Raw genomic sequence first — 14,655 nt, forward strand, 5'->3', positions numbered from 1 at the left:
ACTCTATGGACAAGAGTACTATCTTTGATAACGCAACACCAATTCAGAGCCACTCACGTGAGTCTCAAAGAGTTGAAACTTTTGAGAAAAACTCAAAAACTTCTCCATTGACTGAATATGCTTTCGACTGGAAAAAATCTCTTGAGGAACAGTTGGATGATCTTTCAGACGATAGTGATTCAGAATAAGGACAGAGTATTTATGAGGAAGTCTCTCAATATATCAAGTTGTTTGACCGTGCTTTGAAAGAAAAGAAGTCTACAATTTGCTTGAGAAAATACATGGGTCCTCTTTGTCAAGAAAATAGGAAGTTGAGAAAACTCTTTAAAGGTTATGATGGTGGATACATACTTTTACAATCTACCGTTAAAGATCACAAAGAAGAAGTTTGCTCAAAAAGGATCGAATGTGATAACCTTCTTCGAAATCTCTTCATGCTGAAAGAAATACTTGCAGAAACTGAAGCAAGATGTGAATCTCAACAAAAATGTTTTAATGACAAAGAACGCAGTCTTCTTTCCAAAGAAAAATCCTTGGAAACTAAACTTGCAGCTTCCCTTAATAAATTAAATTCACTAGAAAGAGTTTGGAAAATTCAATTCAAGCTCCACAAAATTATCTTCCATGCTTGGAGCATGTAAAGAACATCGTGATACACGTGGTCTGGGCTATAAAGGAATAGACGCTCCAAAAACTGGTAAGATCAATTTTGTTAAATCTTGTGATAATTCTTCATGTGAAAAACCCTTGGCAGTCTACAACGATTCTAAAAAACAGGACTCTACTCCTTCTAAACCTGCTCGCAAGAGAACAGTTAAAAGTAATTCCTTTAACTGCTATTATTGTGGAAATAAAGGACATTCTGAGCAAAGATGTCGTTATCGGTTAAGGAATGAAAAACTTCATAACATTCTTGCATAGATGTATAAGGAATTTATTAAACCGGTTTTCCACGTTGTTGGAGTAAAAGGCACTTTGAATACTCGAAGAACGCACTGTGATAAGTCTCTTCTTGATTGCATGTTCAAAACGGAAAATGCCTACAATAATAGAAGAAAGAGTGGCAAAAGAATGACTGATCATGTAAATCACCCTGAAAAAAGAAAAAGGCATAGAAGAAATAAAGAAGGATTGAGTTCTTATGCTCTCCTCAAAGAAGGCTGTAAATCCAAGACTTCAAATTCAGACTTCTTACATGTCAACAATCGAGTCTCTGATTTGAAGAACATCATAAACATACTCAAATGGAATATCAAGAAAACATGGAATGTTGTCAACCTAGGTACTCCTAAATCTCTTCTTGATAATGCTTCTTCAACTAAACCAGGTAGTTTGTTAAATATTGTTGAAAAGAGGAAAGGAGAAGTGAATATTGATGAGAAAGATGCTCATCTTATTAAACCCTGAAAAAGTTCATGATTGCATCTCTTTTAATAAAAAGGGATGCTCATGATTATCAGCATTTTCATCTTGAGAAAGTTGTCAGGATTGTACATTGTTCTGTGTTAATTTTTTCAGAGTTTCTTTACTCCGTTTGGTTCTCAACATCTATTTCGTTTTGATCTTTTGGGCTTCTTTGGCCTAGCATGGGCCTTGTTCTCTAGTACCTGCACCAACCCACACGAACGTCATGTTCTCTAGGGTTTGTTGGAATACCTTATATAATGTGTTCCAGAAGAACAAAAGACTCAAAATCTTTTTGGTGCACAATGGAAGGAAGCAACAAGATCGATGATGTTGAGTTATGTCCTATTATTATCTCATGCTTTCATGCTCTTGATCATGAAAACAAAGACAAACTACCTGTTCAGATTTCTTTACAGTTGGTAGGAAATCTTCTTGGAGATTTTAAGGTTGTACGAGAGCAACTCGGTATTTCAACAAGGAACCTTGATTTTCTGAAAGGCGAACTAAAGAAGGCAACCGAGGAGCTCGTTCTTGTTTGATCCCTAGTTGCTGAAAGGATTTAGGGTTCGTCAGATCTTGGTTCTAGTTTTATGATGCCTAGTATGTCTTCTTTTTGATTTAGTTGGAAGAATAACTAGTGCTTGAATAGTAATGATTGTGACTACACATAGCTATTATGTTTCATCTTCTTGTTCTTTTTTAGGTTTATTGGTATTAAATTCTAAAAATATTTGGAGGACGATGTTTTTGCAGTATTAATCTTTATGATTTATTATATTGCAATTTGTTATGGGATATGTATGTTTGCGTCTGTGAACTTGAAGGTCCCATATATTGTCAAAAGTAAAGTCGTTTGTGATCGGTATTCACGTACTGGTAAAAGAATGTATAGACTTTTGACAAATACAAAAGTTAAGCCTATATTGTCAATTATTTGATGGAAGATAGGTTAAAATCTTTTATTTTCAAGCATTATGTCTATTAATTATCATTATGCAAATAGTGATTGAAGATAGAATGAATCATTGAGTATTCCGCAGTATTGATCATCCCTGATCCATATTTTATGTATTACTGTGAGGCTCCGTAATGTGTCTTATGTTGAGCACGATACAACTAAGTTGATTAATTTTTGATTAGCTTTGTTGGTTATTTCGTAAGGTACTTTATGTTGAGCATTTCTTAACTAAATTAATCATCTTGTTTGGTTATTTAGTTATTGCTCCATAAGTCTTTTTATGTTGAGCAAAACAATTGACAATCGAATTGATTACTTTTGTAATTAATTTGGTTGTGTATTCCAATTAGATTAATTATGGGTTATCTTGTAATTAATCTAGTTGAGTATCTTTATACTCCGTAAGATTCCTCTTATGTTGAGTATATGGACGACTATCCTATTCATTTTCTAATGGTTATGTTAGTCGTGTGCTCCGTAAGTTCTCTTATGTCGAGCATAGTCAATTAAGTTGATCACTTTTTGTGTTTAATTTGATTGCGTATTCCGATTAAATTAATCATGGGTTTACTTGTAATTAATTTGATTGGGTTTTTGGATATAGAAAATCATTATCATGGTTTTTGGTGTCCATTAAAATCCTTATTTTCTTTCGAAATTAAGGTCTCTCTTGTTGTTCTTTCGGGAATGACATCAAATGGGGGAGAGTTCTTTTGAACTTGTACTTGATGGTAATATCTTGAGGGAGTGCGGCTGTGGAATATTAGAGGGGTTATCTTGTATCTTTAAACTCCTTGATGAATACTATTAACTTCGGCTATATGATTGCATCTAAATTAGATGGTATGTATTTTTCTTTTAGTCATGAAATGTCTCTTACGGAAATTTCATTATGATCCCGTTCTTGTACCTTTGCCAATTTTATTGACAAAAAGGGGGAGAATTAATATGTAATTCATACTAAAAATACATATGGTTTTCGGATCATTGTGTAAGGGGGAGTGGTTTCCATGTGAGGTGGAGTATTGGCTAAGGGGGAGTGATGCATATCACTATAGTATTATTGTTGAAGTTGTGATACAATTGGACCTTGACACTGTGTAATAATACTATGACATTGTATAACAATGATCGAGACTGATGCTTTCTCATTGTTATAGCTACGGATCTTCAACAATGGTGATACTAAACTTACAACCTTTGGGATCATTGGAGTACTTGAAAGTGACGAAGATTTCGAGGAATGTTGAAGATTAGACATGTGGAATAGGAGATACTAAAGTTTCTTTATCTTTTTTATATTCCATATGTATTGATAATTTTTTCACTAAAATTGACAAAGGGTGAGATTGTTAGAGCATTGCTCGGTCAACCTCGCATGCGTTGCTATCTCAAGCATGTTTGTCAACGTTAGTGATCAAAACTATAAGTCTTGATTTCTATTCTATTATAGTTAAGTCTCGGACTAGGATAGAAAGTGTAGTTGAGATCAAGGACTTCATGGCGATTCATCATACAAGAAGAATAACTACTCAAGGAACCGGTGGAACTTCTCGACAAAAAGGTATGTGAAAACTTGAACTTATCTGTCACTCAAAAGTCTATCTACTATATCTCCTACTCTTTGAGACAAGAAGTCGTATGCTATATATATAAACTTGGATTATACACATTTGGTATTTCGAGCCGAGTATACCTCGCCTACCTAGTGACGAAAGTCATGATATGTTTCAATCATCTTGAAAATTGCTTTGACGGGAAATGGTGTAACAACTTTCAATGATTTAAATGAGAGTTTAGATTACATAACCAATAGTGGACATAAACATTGTTGTGGAAACACATTTATGTTTAAGTCCTATTCCTTGAACTAAAGTTTGCGAACTTTGTTGATCAAGAGAAACCGAAAGAATGGCTTGTTGCGAAGTCCGCGAACTGCCGAACTTCTCATCCCGAAAAATTCTTCTAGAGTTGACAAACTAGATTAGTCTGCAAACCCAGTCCGCGAACCGGCGGAAGGTCTTTGCCGAGATTTTTTGCTGGAATTTTTAAACTCTATCGGTTGCTTAAGTCCGTGAACCTAGTCTGCGAACTTGAGAAAGGTTATATATCTGAAGATGATTTCTGAACTTAAACTTAAAAAGAATAAGGAATTCAGTATGCAAACCGTGGATATAAAAGTTCATGAACCGATTCAAGTGAATCAAATCATCTTTGCTTCAATTGTGTCTTGTGTAGTACATGAGATTTCCTTGCAATTGAACAACTCTCTAACTAGTTCATTTTAAGTCATTTGAACTAGTTATGGTGAAGAAGAACAGGGTTGATATGAAATTCTCATAGGGCTAACCTTTTGGTTAACTATTATTTAACCAACAAGTGCATATGTTTGGGTACGGTTAACAAACCTAGAAGTGTGCATTGTCAAGTGTGTGTAACAAGCTAAGTTTTCGATCTAACGGTTGAGAAATATTAGCTTGAATCCAAATCAGGTTTTCATCTAACGGTGGATATTGTTTGCTTTGTTGACCAAGGAAAAACTCTGATTTGAAAGACTATATAAAAGAGACATCTAGTATTGTGCAAAACTAATCCCCACACCTTACGCGTGATACTAGTTTGCATACTATAGTCGATTCTCCTTTAACCTCTGTTTTTCTTTTCTCAAATCGGGTTAACGACTTAAAGACATCATTGGGATTGTGAAGCCAGACCGATACTAATTTTATCATAGTTGTGTGATCTGATCTTGCATCTTTTATCGTACGAGTACAATCAGATTGATTGGCTTGAGATTGATATCTCTGATAAGCAAGATATAAAAAGTAATCACAAACGTCTTTGTCTCATCGTTTGTGATTCCGCAACATCTTGTTTCGCTACCATACGATTAATATTGTTGTGAGGTGATTGATTAATCTAGGCTGTTCTTCGGGAATATAAAACCGGATTATCAATTGGTTCCTGTTCACCTTGATTATTATCAAAAGACGGAACAAAACCTTTAGGGTTTATCTGTGGGAGACAGATTGATCCTTTGATAGACTTGTCTGTGTGAGACAGATTTGTTTATTGTCAAAGCCTGCCATTTTGGATCGTAGCAACTCTTAGTTGTGGGTGAGATCAGCTAAGGGAATCAAGTGCGGAGTATCATGCTGGGATCATAGGCGTAGGAGCATAACTGTACCTTGGATCAGTGGGATATTGATTTGGGTTCAACTACAGTCTAGTCCGAAGTTAGCTTGGAGTGGGCTAGTGTCTGTAGTGTCTTATTACAGTGTGTGTTCAATCTGGACTAGGTCCCGGGGTTTTTCTGCATTTGCGGTTTCCTCGTTAACAAAATTTCTGATGTCTCTGTTATTTCAATTTTCGCATTATATTATTTATAATTGAAATAATGCAGGTTGTGTATTAGATCATCAATTAGAGTAATCCAACCTTTGGTTGTTGATTGTCATTGATTGATCCTTGGATATTGGTCTTTGGTACCATCCAAGTTATTCCTTGTATTTGATTAGAACTCGTAGTTCCTACTTGAGTAAATCAAGTCAAGAGATAGATATAAACTCGTTGATATACTTTTAATTGATTGAGTCTTGTTGATTCTCTTAAAAGTATATTCGAGTTAGTCCATACAGACTGCTAAGCGAAATATTAGGTGTTGTTGTTAGACCCCCATTTTTTCACACTTCCCCTTAGTCAATACTCCATCTCACATGGAAACCACTCCCCCTTACATAATGATCCGAAAACCATATGTATTTGTAGTGTGAACTACATATTAATTCTCCCCCTTTTTTTCAATCAAATTCGCAAAGGTATAAAAACGGGATCCTAATGAAATTTCCGAAAGAGACATTTCATGACCAAGAGTAAGCATATATCATCTTATTTAGATTCAATCATAAAGCCGGAGCTAAATGCATTCATCAAGGAGTCTATTAAGATACAAGATAACCCCTATAATATTCCACAGGCACACTCCCCACAAAGATTTGGCAATTAAGCACAAGTTCAATTAAGAACTCTCCCCCATAAAACGTCATTCCCGAAAGAACAACAAGAGCGACCTTAATTTCAAAAAGAAAAGAAGAATTTCTTTGGACATAACAAATCACATACAAGTATGAATTTGAATCCAAGAACTCAATTGAATTAACCACAAGAGAACCCATGACTAATTTAATCGAAAAATGCTCAACACAAGTAAACTTATGGAGACTTAAAAAAACTCAAATAGATTAATCACAAGAGAACCCATAATTAATCTAATCGAAATACATAACCAAACTAATCACAAAAGTAATCAATTTAATTGGTCATGCTCGACATAAGAAAACTTACGGAGCAACAACTAAATAACCAAACAAGATGATTAATTTAGTTGAATATGCTCGACATAAAGTACCTTACGGAACAACAACTAAGCTAATCATAAAATAATCAACTTGGTCGTTTAGTGCTCAACATAAGACACATTATGGAGCCTCAAGTAATACATAAAAATATGAATCAGGGAAGATCAATACTGCGGAATACACAAGGATTCATTCTATTTTTCCATCACTATTCGCATAACGACATTCAATAAACATAATCCTTGTACACAAAAGATTTTAACCTATCTTCCATCAATAATTGACAATATAGGCTTAACTTTTGTATTTGTTAAAATTCAATTCATTCTTTTATCAATACATGCATATCGACATATGAAAGACTTTACTTTTGACAAGGTATGGGACAATCATAGTTCACGGATGCAAACACACATATCCCATAACAATATTGAAATATATAAAACCATACTGCAAAAATATCATCTTCCAACAGTTTTAGAATTTAAGCAAATAAACCTAAAAACATGAAGATGAAAACGTTGGATATAGCTATGTGTAATCACAGTAATGGCTATTCCAAATTCTAGTTATTCTTCTCAAAAACAAAAAAAATTCTCATAAGAAGATTCCTAGGCATCAAGACAAACTCGTAATGCACATATAAGATGATTTGTCCTTAGAGGGTAGAATCAATCTTTTTCATCCGGATTTACACCAAGAATAGCTACCAAAGGCGTATAAAAAGATTTTCTTAAAAAAGAAGAACATACAAAGTCATTAACGACCATGCACCATAGTTCACATAAAATGATTGTGAACATTCAACAACCCATAGTAATGCGTGTTACTTCCCATTCTTGAATTTCCTTCTTTGATATTCACCAACAACATTCTGATAAAAATTACAAATGAGCTTAGAAGAGTAGTACTCCACAAATAACAAGTGCCCAAGTCCAAGAGAATTGGAACAAGTGCGATGAAATGGAGCAAAACACTCAAAAACAAGAGCAGGGACAAAAACCAATCTTAACTCATTCCAATCATTGAAACATTCTTAGACGACGTTATACAGTTGTTACACCATTTCTCGGCAAAGAAATTTTCAAAGTGATTGAAACATAACATGACTTTCGTCACTAGGTAAAGATAAACTTGATTGAAGCGAAAATCTTACCAACACATATTTTGAGATATAGATAGGCAAGTTATGCTCGGATCGAAATACCAAATGTGTATAATCAAAGTCTGTATAGCAAAAAGAATTTTGTCTCAAAGAGTAGGAGATAGAGTACATAGACTTTTGAGTTATAGATAAGTTCAAGTCTCCGCATACCTTTTTGTTGATGAAGTTACACCGGTTTCTTGAGTAGTTCTTCGTCTTTGTATGATGAATCGCCATGGAGTTCTTGAGCTCAACTACACTTTCTATCCTAGTCCGAGACTTAGCTATAGTAGACTAGAAATCAAGACTTATAGTTTTGATTACTAACATTGACAAACATGCTTGAGATAGCAACGCATTCGAGGTCGACCGAGCAATGCTCTAACAAGTTAGTCAGTTGCTGACTTCATGGGACGATGAGTCCTTGTATCGCTGAGTCGAACGTGATTTGCAAATATTCTGAGACTCATGAATAGAACGTGTCTGTTGAGACAGAGGTATAATTCTCGAGTGAATGTTGATAGTTAAGGTGAGCAAATATTGCTCATTCGATGAATTTTTGAATATTGATATTTGAACCATTATTCCTTTGTCTGAGCAAATATTGCTCATCTGAGCAAGTGTTGCTCGTTTGATGAATTATTGGTAACTTGACCAAACAAAATATTATTTTAAGATACTAGTAACTGAACCGAGTATAATTAACAAAATATTGATCATGGGATCGTCGTAAAATTATTAGCGTTCGAACCTGGAATTATGAACCTTGGACTCGAAACCCTAATTCGATCAATTGATGGTTTATTGAAAATTAACCACGGACTGAAGGAGGGATAGACTACATGGGATGATGGGTCAACCATGTGTGACCAGATGCTCGAGTGAGCAAATACCAAAGTCTCTTGAAGATCGGTGAAAGAATGATTAAATGTTGGTCTAATCATTTATTAAAATAATGCTCGTCTGAGCCTTAGGTGATAAAACCTAATTAATTATGAATAGATGAGGGATCGACCAAGGGGTCATGAAACCGACGCTAGTTGGTCACGGGATCGACTGACGATCATTCCATGAAATTCCAAGTTGTTTGGAAGGATTCTGGACCTAATACGTGCAATTGTGCAAATTAGGTCAAATTGTGAAAATGCATGGGACTGGATCCTTGCAAGCAAAAGAGCGAACCTTGGTCGGTCAAGGTAATATGCTCACGTCTCCAAAGTGTCTGTGTCTCAGTCCTGAGAATTTTGATATTTTCTGGTGTGCATTTGAGCAACATTTTGAGAAAATATGAAGAAATCAAGGATTTTGCTGAAACTGGGGAAACTTCATAAGATGAAGGAAATAATATTAATAAAATGAAGGAATCATGAAGTGTGGGACCGGCTATGGACAAGGAATGGCCGGCCGGCCAATAAGCCCGGTCCCATGGCAATTTTCCTAATTTTATATTATTTTCATGATTTTAGGGAAATATCATAAAACCAAGGAGTTTTGTTGAAATCAAGGAGTTTCCTTGATGTGAAGGAGTTTACATGAGATGAGGGAAACAAATAATATTAAGAATAATAAAATAAGGGCGTGTGGGACCGGCTTGGGCATGGTCGGCCTGCTAGGGGCCGGTCCCGTGAATTTTCTCTAATTTTATATTGTTTTCATGATTTGAAGGAAATTTCATGAGATCAAGGAATTTCATGGGATCAAGGAAATAATAATAATAAAATAATAAGGAACTCAAGGTGTGGGACCGGACACAACTAGGGCATGACCAGCCGTCTAGTAGGCTTGGTCCCACACACCTTTCCTAATTATTTATTATTTCCTTGATGTGAAGGAAACACCATAAAACTGAGGAGTTTCCTTGAAACGAAGGAATTTTGTTCAAATGCGGGAATTTTAATGAGATCAAGGAAAATAATAAAAATATGATAAAATATAGAATTGGTCGTGGGACTGGCCACGGCACAACCGGCCAGCCGGTGTGTCCAGTCCCCTAGCGGCCTAGCTAATATTTTATTATTTATTATTTTCTTCCTATTTTGCATAGGTTCACCGTTCCTTCGTATTTTGGAATGCTCGTTCGTGCATTCGGGTGCTTGTTAGTGCATTATTGCTGAGTACACTTGAACCATTTTGGTCGGGGCTTTACTCAATAGCGGCTCAGATTCCCGTACGTTGAATATTTATCACTAACCCATGGAATTCTGCTGAGAAGAACCACGAATTGAAGTAACGAAATATTATGAAGAACGTAGAATATTCCTGAATATTCAGTTAATAAATTTAAGGATTAGAGATAATTAATTGATGGCTCTATACTAGCAGGCATGTTGTCTAGGAGCATTAATTATCTGAGAATTGAGTAATATGAGCTTGTTGAAGCGTCATATTTTCTTTATATAGTCAGGAAAAACATTGTTACATCCTGAAGACGTTATTGCTCTATACTAGCAGGCAAGCTGTCTAGGAGCCGTCCAATCTTTCGATTCTATATAGAAGTAACTACTGAAATTGCTCAGTACTCATGAGATATGCCGTTGCCTTAGCTGAGAGACTACACATCATCTACATATACTCTGAGAGACAGTATTCTCAGTCAGAGATTCTTGTGGCATGAGATTTCATGCTTCGATGAGAGACATGAGCCTCAATACTCATCTGATTGCTGGATTAGGAGTATGTATAATTATGGTTTTACGATTTTAGCCTTTGTAGAAAATCCACCATCTACATTAAGTCCCCTGCTTAGTGAAGGACAGTCTTGTTCCTCAGTCAGCACTGAATGGTGATTTTCTAGTCATGAACGTTAGTCGTAAGATAAGATGTTACCGGATTTTCGATTATACCAGCAAACCATGGATTGAACGAAGATCCCAGTGGCCTGATAGAGCATTGTCTAACGAGCGTAAAGTGGTGTAGTACCGCTGATTTGGTGATGGAACTTTGTCCGGTTTAGGATTCACGGATCCGGGCCGAAGAAAGGAATCCGTTTTAGCGTGGACGTTCGTTCGTTCGTTAGTTTAAGAAACAAACAAAATAGACATGAGTCTAATGATAAAAATTTTGTCTATGAGCTTTCACGAAAAACAAAATTTTATTTTTAAATATGTGAGATTTCACAAAGTGGAATAAACTCTCGTTTCAAAGGTGGATGCTCGTACGAGAGAATTTTTTTGAACAAATGTGCGGCTGTTAGTAATAAAATTTTGTTTATGAGCTTTCATGAAATTTTTTATCTTCGAGCTTTCAGAAAATATACTCTCGCTTTAAAGACAGATGCTCGCGCGAGGGAGCAAATATATATATATATATATATGTTATTTTTCAAACTTACGTGAGTTTTACGTTAAATATATATATTTTTGTAAAACCAATGTTTTGATTTTGAACAACTGTTGAAAGTGACAATTATACATGGTGAAATAATGTATGTATGTGAGTTTTTACAATTGTAGAATGGACGTTTGTCCAATTTTTGAAAAACCAGTGGATGTTAAAATTCACGTGGGTTGTTCTTGATTTTATGAAAATCTAGTCATGATTTTGAATAATGAATCTTGCTCGTCTTTGCAGGTTTGAAGAAACGAGCAAGTTTTCGAAATTCTGGCGTTATAATCACTACATCTAGTGAAATTGTAAATAGGTAAGAGTTGGATTGTTACCATTTTGTTACGCGTTTTCTATTGGTATATCCATGACTCCATGTCTTTCGCCTCAGATAGTGGTGACTTCTGGTTACAACCACTCTTCTGGCTCTTCCGGGAACGCTCTATGAAGTCAAAGATGAAGACTTCTGCAGATGCTCATGCCGAGGTGAATCAACCTTTCAGAGACGCTGTAAGGATGACACATTGTATGTCTCTCGATCATCTGGGAGTCGTCCGTGCTAAGATATATGCTTTATTGGTATTAGCAGATGCGGAAGGAAAGCAGGGACGTGATGAAATGTCACAGAAGAGAATGAGATGAAGATGAAAAGCTCATATCCCATCAGCAGCAGCACCGCCGACTTCAGCAAGTGAGATTATCTGATAAATATAAAGTTCGGCTTCGTGTTGATGGTGTAGATCCTGATTCAGATATAGATGAAGGAAGAATTTCGTCATAATTCGTCATTAGAAAATTCAGAAGTTAAGTCTTCATTGAAATTGTTGTATAATCTTCATCCGACGTCGGATTTTCGCGATCTACCCATGTATCCACATGCCCAGGAAATTTCCTAGATTTGCAAAAGAATCTTTTCGTCTTTTGAGCATGTTTAAGGGCCGAAAATGACGAAACAGTAAACTTCCAGGAGGTTTTCAGGAAATTTTCAGCTGTCATGCAGTCCAAAGTTTTGGGCACATCCTTTTTCTCGTTTATACCATTGCTGTGAATTTTGGATATGTTGTAGAGGACATCCATACGAAAAGAATGGTATATGACTCATCCCTAGATTCTTCATCAATTTCTCTCATCTTGCTGCTTTGTGCGGGACAGTGTAAAATCATCTCAGACGAGCTTGTTTTAAAACACTCCTGTTGTGTCTTTAGACCATTCGATTGTGCCTTGAATGTTTGGTGAAGGATTTTAATGTCATTGATTCGTTTGAGATCAGGACACCTTGATTGATACTTGAGCATGGTGCTTGCAGTGCCATCTTGTTTCTGTTAGTCGTAGAAACATCACTTTTCAAACCCTGGTCACGGGACCATAACTGAGTTGCTTTCAATAGAGGATGATGTAATGACCATGGTTGCATTTCACGGTGGTATCATCCCTTTTACGATAAATGATTAGCACTGGAGAGCCCGGCGCCACGAGTCTTGGACGGTGAAGTTGATCCTCATGATCAGTGGATCGTCATTCCCCAGTATTTTGTGAAATCTCTCCCTTTTGTTTTCCTTTCTTCCGGCAAGACCTAAATAGAGGACCCGGGTAGAAAATTGATCCAAATACCTAGGTGTTCAATGTTGGAGGTACCTTGACGAAGGACTTGGTGGAAAGACCCGGTGGACATCGATCGACTGTGGAACTTATGAATTCCGTCCAAGAATTGCTGCCTGCATGTTGTATGTTCTGGAAGCTGTAGGAACCTCATTCGACGTCGGAATTTGATGCTTAACCCCAAGTTTTGAATCTAAGATACTTAGTTATCACATGAGAAAAAAATCACTCAATTTGGAGTTGTAGAGGTAAGCCAACAAAGCGTGCACATTTGTAATTTATAATCCCGTACAAATGTTTTCATATTTCGTAGACCTGGCGGTAAAGGCCATATCTTTCAGCTCGTATGTCTGATTGATGCACCCTTTTGGCGTGTTGTATAAGATACATAGACAAACATCTTTCATTGAGGAAGCATTATCCCATTCCTCACCCATTGGTACGTTTTTGTAAACCCATGGCATGAAGTGAGTTGTATCTCATTTGTAGAGGTGATGAGAACATCTTGTAGAAGACTTGGGATTTTTCCCGCCCATCGTGCAAGATTCGGAAAGACTTTCATGTAAACATATTTCATGTATATACACCTTGATATGAATCATTAGTGCTTGGAGAAGTCCGCTTCGTCGAGCAATACTTCAGAGAATGGTTAATTGATGAAGCCCTGTCATGAGGATGTTGCTCTTAAGACCGTTGTTGATGCTAGATCACGAACGGAGTTCCTCCACATATCCTTGTTGATGCCGATACTATGGTTGGAGTTGCTCTAGAGACCGAAAAAAGCTAGAATCATGATTATCGATATAGCCTTTGCTCCTTCATCCAGTGAGCCTTTTACATTCACGAACTAGTTGGTGAGTTGAGCAATCCTAAGATGAATATGTTCTAAGATTTCAACCCAAATTCTCCTGAATATGACTTCAATGTGAAGTGGCTTTGTCAGGGAATCAATGTTGTTGTGGTAGATAACAACGACAGTCTCCATTTTGGATGTGAGGAGAAAAAGTTCCTTGGTCGTGCAAGGCTTGTGATATAGAAAGGTTCCGTTGATGAAGTTTCATGGAATCACATCAGATTGAAAATTCCAATAAGATCAAGTCCCCATTGTATGTTGAAGGAGTTTGTGTCATCCATGGATGAATGATGTTGCATCTGCTTCAGAAGTCTTATCATGGGATAATGAAGAATTATCGATTGTAATTTAGTTACACTTTGATTGCGCTGGTGTTGAATCAGTGTGTCATCGTCGAGATATTTGTGCTGAAGCTAGATGCGTCGTTATAGGAGGTGTACTCTTTGATTGGGAGTACAATTTGAAGGCTTCTTAGATGCTTGAGCGTTGAAGCGTCATATCCCTTGAGCATGTCTTAGGTTTGATCGTTTGGGTACCAGCTATCTTCTGTTGATTCAGCATTCCTTTAGTCGCAGTAGTGGGATTCAATACTTGTGCACACATCTGAGCTTTCTAGTTTTGTGGCACACATGAACACTCCTGCAAGGCTATGGAGAAATGCCAAATTGTTGTTTTCCGTGCTTGAAAATCATCTCAGTAATGAATGTCTCAGTGAGATGCTCGATTCGGAGAAATGTCAGATTCAACCACTTGGTAAAATATTGCTGAAGTGACGTTACCCACTTATAGCGTATTGCAATAGCAGAGATGCTAGCAGAATTGAGTCCCCATGCTAGAATAGCATGTGAGGAAATAAATGACATAGACATGGGAGGAATGAGACTTTCCTGAGTGCAGGAACTTTTGATGAATGTCTATGCATCTTTTGCAGGTTCTTGTTTCAACCTCGTCAAAGTTCGAAATTCCTCCAAGTGCTCTGATAATGGAACGTCCGCCAAATCTTCTGGAACAA

This window comes from Papaver somniferum, unplaced genomic scaffold (genome assembly GCF_003573695.1).
Source record: "Papaver somniferum cultivar HN1 unplaced genomic scaffold, ASM357369v1 unplaced-scaffold_99, whole genome shotgun sequence".
Taxonomy (NCBI): Eukaryota; Viridiplantae; Streptophyta; class Magnoliopsida; order Ranunculales; family Papaveraceae; genus Papaver; species Papaver somniferum.